Source organism: Elephantulus edwardii, unplaced genomic scaffold (assembly GCF_000299155.1).
Source record: "Elephantulus edwardii isolate Elephantulus edwardi_28Jun2011 unplaced genomic scaffold, EleEdw1.0 scaffold00160, whole genome shotgun sequence".
Classification (NCBI taxonomy): domain Eukaryota; kingdom Metazoa; phylum Chordata; class Mammalia; order Macroscelidea; family Macroscelididae; genus Elephantulus; species Elephantulus edwardii.
This window is the reverse complement of record NW_006399910.1, coordinates 7,664,633-7,671,147: the sequence shown is the minus strand read 5'-3', so window position 1 is coordinate 7,671,147 and position 6,515 is coordinate 7,664,633.

Below are 6,515 nucleotides of genomic sequence, written 5' to 3'. Positions count from 1 at the left end.
GACAGCGCAGGAGGGGAAGACCCTCTATGAGGTGGATTGATTCAGTGACTGGGGTAATCGGGATGGATGTGTCAAAGGCAGTGAGATTGGCACAGGATAGAACAGGGCTGTTGTACATAGGGTCGCTATGAGTCGCAAGAGACTTGACGGCACATAACAACAACAACAGCAACAAGTGTGAATATGGGTCATAGGAAGAAACTTTTAGATAAAGTATCTGAAGGAAGGATTATATGGAGTAGAAGTGACTAGAGTGCAGAGAGCAGGGAAAGGCGGCAGAGGCCCGTCTAAGATAGTGCGTGTGTGGTGTGTGCCCTGGACCCCACCGAAGAAGGCACCACTGAGCAGTTTCTATTGAGTTTCCATGGCCAGCTGCAAGAGACCACCCAGCCAATTATTGGTGCTTTCATAGTTGAAAGCCTGCATGGATCAAAGCAGACTGTGTGATCTTGTGCTATTGAAAGAAAGAGAAGGATGTTGAAAGAAATGGCTTTGATCACCTCCTAGACCAATTTCCATTAGCAAAAGCAAAGAAGGTACAGTTATAATTTCCCTGTACTCCAGAATATATGAAGGACACAATTAAGGAGTTTGACTTGCATTTTTGAGCTGACACTGTGGTAAAGCTACCTTAATCTTGCTGGTCAGATAGATGTTAGGGAGGGGTGCAGGTTCAGTGCTTGCCGTGGGTGCTATTCTCTGTAAAGACAGCTCTAGGGGTGGATGAGTAGAGTCTGCCAGGCAGGTCAGGGCCAGGTCAGGACACAGGCCTGGGAAGCCAAGAATAGGCCTCTGGGCTTGATTACAAGGGAAGCCATTGGAGAGCTGGACACTATCACTGGTTCACATGCCCATTTCTATGGCTAGAGTCGTATCAGGACCATATCGGCAGTCTTTAAAAAAAGAACAAATATAGATGAAACACTATTTGCTGTTCAGCATCTTTTATGTGTGCAATTAAAGGACACCAGTCAGTTATGTCAATCATGTGCGATCACCACTGATTATCTGGTGCCACATTCTCCATTATATTATTATTTTTTAAAATATTTTTATTATTTTTGTCTGTGTACTGTCAAATCGGATCTGACTGGTACAGGAGGAGATTGTCTCTCCTTCTCCAGCAGAGCATCTGCTGGATTCACACCACTCACCTCTGGTATTGCAGTACAGCTCCTTGTCACTAGGCCACCAAAGCTCACCTCTCCATCATATTATTAATAGAAACTCAATGCTGCCTAAATAGTGATTACCCTACCGCCACCTATAGGAACCGCATTCCCTTTGGTATCTATCAGTTTGCTTGTGCAAATCATCTTTATTAAGGAGCTCTGGTGGCCTAGTGATAAGAAGCTGAGCTGCAATCTCGAAGGTATTTGGTTCAAATCTACCAGCTAATTCACAGAAGAAAGATGGCCAATCTCCTCCCATGCCATTGGCTGTGTTTGAAAATCGCTGGAGAGTCAGCTATGGGCTGGTTCTGACTTAACAGTAAACAACAACAACAACAAATGTATTTTATACTTTGAGTATGTTATCAAGAGGGACTATCTTTGGAAAAGGACACCACACTTGGAAAAGAAGAGGGTCAGCAAAGGAGGTGAAGACACTGAATGAGACAGATTGATACAGAGACTGCAACAATGGGAACCTATGAGGATGGTACTTATAGACAGTGGAGGCTGAGGTGATGGTACCCTGTCTGGCAGGCAAGCTTGCCATCTGTTGTCCATGGAGTCCCAGTGAGCAGGGGTCAACTTGACAGCTTAGTGTGCATTTGCCCTTTGTAGAAATATTTATTTCTTCCACTCAGCATGTTTTCGAGGCTTACCTATGGTAACAATAAATACAATAGGTACTCAATACATTTGATGAGCAAGTGGTTAGAGAAAGGTGGGGAGAGCATTCTGATAGTTGGGTTTTTTAGTTAACCGAGGCTTCACTGCCGGTCCCCAGTCACTGAGTGTCTGAGGGCTGTCGCCAACAACCAGGGTGAAGGGAAGGGATTTTGCTCTCTAGGAACACAGAGATGTGAAGAAAATTACATACATAATGCACTGTGCTCACCATTCTTTCCCCAGGGTATGAAAATTCACACGCCTCCTGAGATGCAGTCCAAGGGGAACAGGGAACGGATGGCAGCTTGAACCTAAGCCTGGGGACCAGGTGGTTGCGGGGGTGTGGGGGAACTTGGCAGGTTCCTGGATCTCCATGGAGACGGAGGGAGAGTTTCCTTCTTTGGAGAAAGGCAGTCTTGGCAGTTTCATTTCCTCTGGGCACCCTTGGAATGCAAGATTCATGAAGCAGACACCTCTAGATTCTTTCCACATAAGGGACCACTTGGCACCTTTTCTGACCTCTTCTCAGCCTCTCCCCTCCTGTAAAGATCTGGGAGTTGAGTAGCCAAGTGTCCAGCTGCCCATACAGTGGACAAGAACTCCATGCAGGGAGACACAGCCACTAGCCAGGAGCCGTGTATCTGGTCCATGCTGTAACCTCTGGGCCCAGCATAGCATCTTCCTCAAGAAAAGGGCTTCACACAGAGATAGTGAAAGATCGTGTGAAGAATGAAAAACAATGAGAACTAAGTTCCCAGGCGTCTCTGTTCTTACAGCTGAGAAACACAAAAGCAGAGATCAAGCTTCTCAGATTTTAAGTGCATACAACTCACCTGAGATCTTGTCAAAATGCAGCTCCTGATTCCACAGGTCTGGGATGGGACTGGAACTTTGCATTTCTAAGCAGCTCCCAAGGACCACACACAGTCACAAGGAAATAAATCCTGTTGCTGACTAAGTAGCCACTTTTGGAGGGTCACTTAAAACAGTCACTTAGAAAGTCTTTGAGTAAACTTAAATCAATTAGTAGCCTGCCCAACAACCACAGGATAAAAAGGCAAGTTAGAGTTTATTAGCACAAAGTTCAGTGTATATTTGTAATGTTAATTTCATTAGTGCCTGTGGAAAAATACGGACATTTCTACCAACCATGTGGACAGGACTGCGTCTCACGAAAGTAAGGTTGAAATCTAACCCTTGGACTTGTAATGTGACTCTGCTTGGAAATAGGTTTTTCCTTTGCTTTGTTAGTGAGTTCATATCAGGGATAGAGTTAGAAAGTTGTAAAATGAATTACATCCGAGTGGTGTCTTCTGGAGAGAGTACAGACACAGAAACATGAAGGAAGGAGGTTCCATGTGAACATGGAGACAGGTTAGATGGCCAAGGATCATCAAGAAGTAGAGGTAGCTGCTACAAGCTGAACGAGACGAAGAAGGACCTCTTCACAGTGTTAAAGTCCTGAACTCGGATTTTGAACTTCCTGAGCTGTGAGAGAATAAGTTTTTGTTCTTTAAAGGCATCCACTTTGTGGTATTCTGTGACACAGCACTGTTGTTACGTGCTTCAGGTTGACTGTGACTCTTAGCAACCCTATGAAAAACAGATCTGAGCTATCTTCACCATCCTCAAGGTCTGGATGGATGCTCCAGATTATTGTTACAGTCAGTGTATCAATCCACCTTTCTCTCCTCTTTTTCTGACCCTCCACCTTTCCCGGCACTGTGTCTTTTTCCAAGGACTGGTCCCTTCTGATAACAAGCAACAAAGTATGTGTGGTGAAATGTCATCACCTTCATATTAAAGAAGCTCCTGATTGGACTTTCTCTAGGACAGACTTGATCATGCTTTTGGCAGTCCATGGGATAGTCAGTACACTTTTCTAACACCACAATTCAAAGGCATTGATTCTCTTTCAGTCGTCCTCATTTATTGTACAACACTGTGATGCATAGGAAGCAATGGAAAAGACAATGACTTGGATCAGGCGCACCTTAGTCTTTCCTCTCAAATAATCCTTGTTCTTTGGCACTTTGGAGAGGTCCTTGATAGCAGATTCCCCAAAGCAACATGTTTTCTGATTTCTTGACTGTTGTTACAAGGGTGTTGATTGTGGATCCAAATAAAAGGAAATTGTTGACAATGTTAATCTTGTCATCATCTATAATAATGCTGCCTATAGATCCAGTAGTGAGAATTTTCATTTTCTTGATGTTGAGATGTAGTTTTTTTATCTTTCATAGCAAGAGCTTCAATTTCTCTTCACTTTCTGCAAGCAAGGTTGTACCATCTGCATCACATATGTATTTTCTTCAAATCTTGATGCCACATTATTCTTTATCTAGCCCAGTTTCTTAGATTATTTTCTAAGCATACAGACTGAATTGGTATGGATAAAAGATACAACTCTTGTTGACACTTTTCCTGATTTTAAACCATCCAACTTTCTCTTGTTATGGCAACATAAGAACATGAAAATAACATGTCAAAGAGATTAGTGGTTTGAGCAATTCTAGTCTGTACATAATGCCAAGAAATTTTGTAACTTTAAAAGCTGAACAAAGAAATCCCATATGACCCAGTTATTCCACTGCTAGGAATAACTGCACCCCCACCCCCAACTGAAAGGAGAAATGTAAATCTATTTTCATAGCAGCTCTATTTACAATAGCAAGAAAATGAAAACAGCCCAAATACCCATCAACAAATGAATGGATTGAGAAATTATATAACATGGAGGAGTCTAGAGAGCATTACGCTGAGTGAAAGAACTCAGTCTCATAAGGACAAATACTGCATAAGAAAATTTTGTGAAAATTAGAAGCATAACTGAGCAAGATGCATGTAAATTAAAAGGGAAAGGAGAAAGGGAACAAAGGAGCAGGGAAAGGGGAGTGGGGAAAATCACTAGGATAGACGAGGTTAGTGGGCTTATTTAGGAGTGAAGGAATAGGAAAAGATTCAATGGAGAATTGAAAAGAGGAAATGATAATAGGCATAGGTCAATAGTAATTATACAAAATACAACATATATGAATGACTGCTTGGCTCCACAGTCAACACTCTTGGCAACATCAGCCAGGAAATTAAAAGACATATTGCAATGGGAAAGTCTGCTGTTAGGGACCTCTCCAAAGTACTGAAGAGCAATGGTGTCTCTCTGGAGACTAAGGCACGTCTGATACAGGCCATGGTGTTTGCAATCACTTGTAATGCATCAGAGAGTTGGACAATGACTAAGGAGGATAGAAGGAGAATTGATGCCTTTGAGCTATGGTGCTGGAGAGGATTCATCCTGGAGAGGGTTAAACCAGGCTGCTCCTTGGAGGCAAGGATTCTGGGGCTTCATCTGACATACTTTGGACATGTTGTAAGGAGGGACCGGTCCTTGGAGAGGGACATCATGCTTGGGAGGGTGGAGGGAAGGCGTAGGAGGGGAAGACCCTCTATGAGGTGGATTGATTCAGTGACTGGGGTAATTGGGGTGGGTTTGTTGGAAGACAGTGAGATTGACACAGGACAGAGCACAGCTTAGGGCTGTTGTATGTAAGGTTGCTATGAGTTGCAAGCGACTTGACAGCACATAACAACACAACAACTTGAATGAAGCACAATGTAAATTAAAGATTGTATAAAAAATGTACCTGGATGAAATACAATGTATATGAATGATTGTATGCAACCAATAAAAAAATATATAAAAATAAATAAAATCTCCTGTTTTAGTTCCTTCTTGTTGTTAGGTGTCTTTGCATCAAGCTGACTGGAGCCCTGTCTCACCCTGTGCATATCTGTGATGCATTAGGGCCCATTGCTGAAGTCATTGTGTCAATACAGTTCATGGAGGGTCTTCCTCTCAACAAGCAATGTTACTAGTTGTTATTATGTACCATCGAGTTAAAATTGACTCATAGCTGAGCCTCCAGTTGGCTTTTAGAAGCAGTAAATCGAGTGGGAGTAGATTGTCCATTTTTCTCCCCAAAAGCAGCTGATGGATTCAAAGCAAGTGCCTTTGGGTTTGCTGTGTAACTTCTTATCACTAAATCAAAGTTAGGCACTGTTGAAGCAAGTACAGCTCACAGTGAATCTATGAACAATAGATCTGAATTTTGTCCTATGCTGTGTCATTTTCACAATCTCTGACGTACTAGTAGTGTACTTTATTGCAGTCACGGTATCAATTCATCTCATTGGGGGTCTTCCTCTTTTTCACCGATCCTTTACATTTCCAAGAAACAGCCCCTTCTAGCAACATGCCCAAAATATGAGAGATGAAGCTTCATCATCTTTGTCTCCAAGCACTGGTTGCACTTTTTCTAAGACATATTTGTTGTTCTTTTGGCAGTCCACTGGATATTCAATATTCTTCTCCAACATCGCAACTGAAAGACATCAATTTCTCCTATAATCCTTATTTACTGTATAGATCAATGAGGCATAGCAAGTGATTGAAAAGACTATGGCCTGACTGAGGCACACCTTAGTCTTCAAAGTGACATCACTGCTCTTTAGCATTTTGGATAGGTTCCTGAAAACAGACTTGCCTAATTGTGATGCATTTCCTGATCTCTTGACAGCTAGTACCAAGTGTGTTGATTGTTGATCCATGCAAGATGAAATTACTGACAACTTCAAACCTTTCTCTGTTCTTCATGTTGTTGTGTATTGGCCCCATGG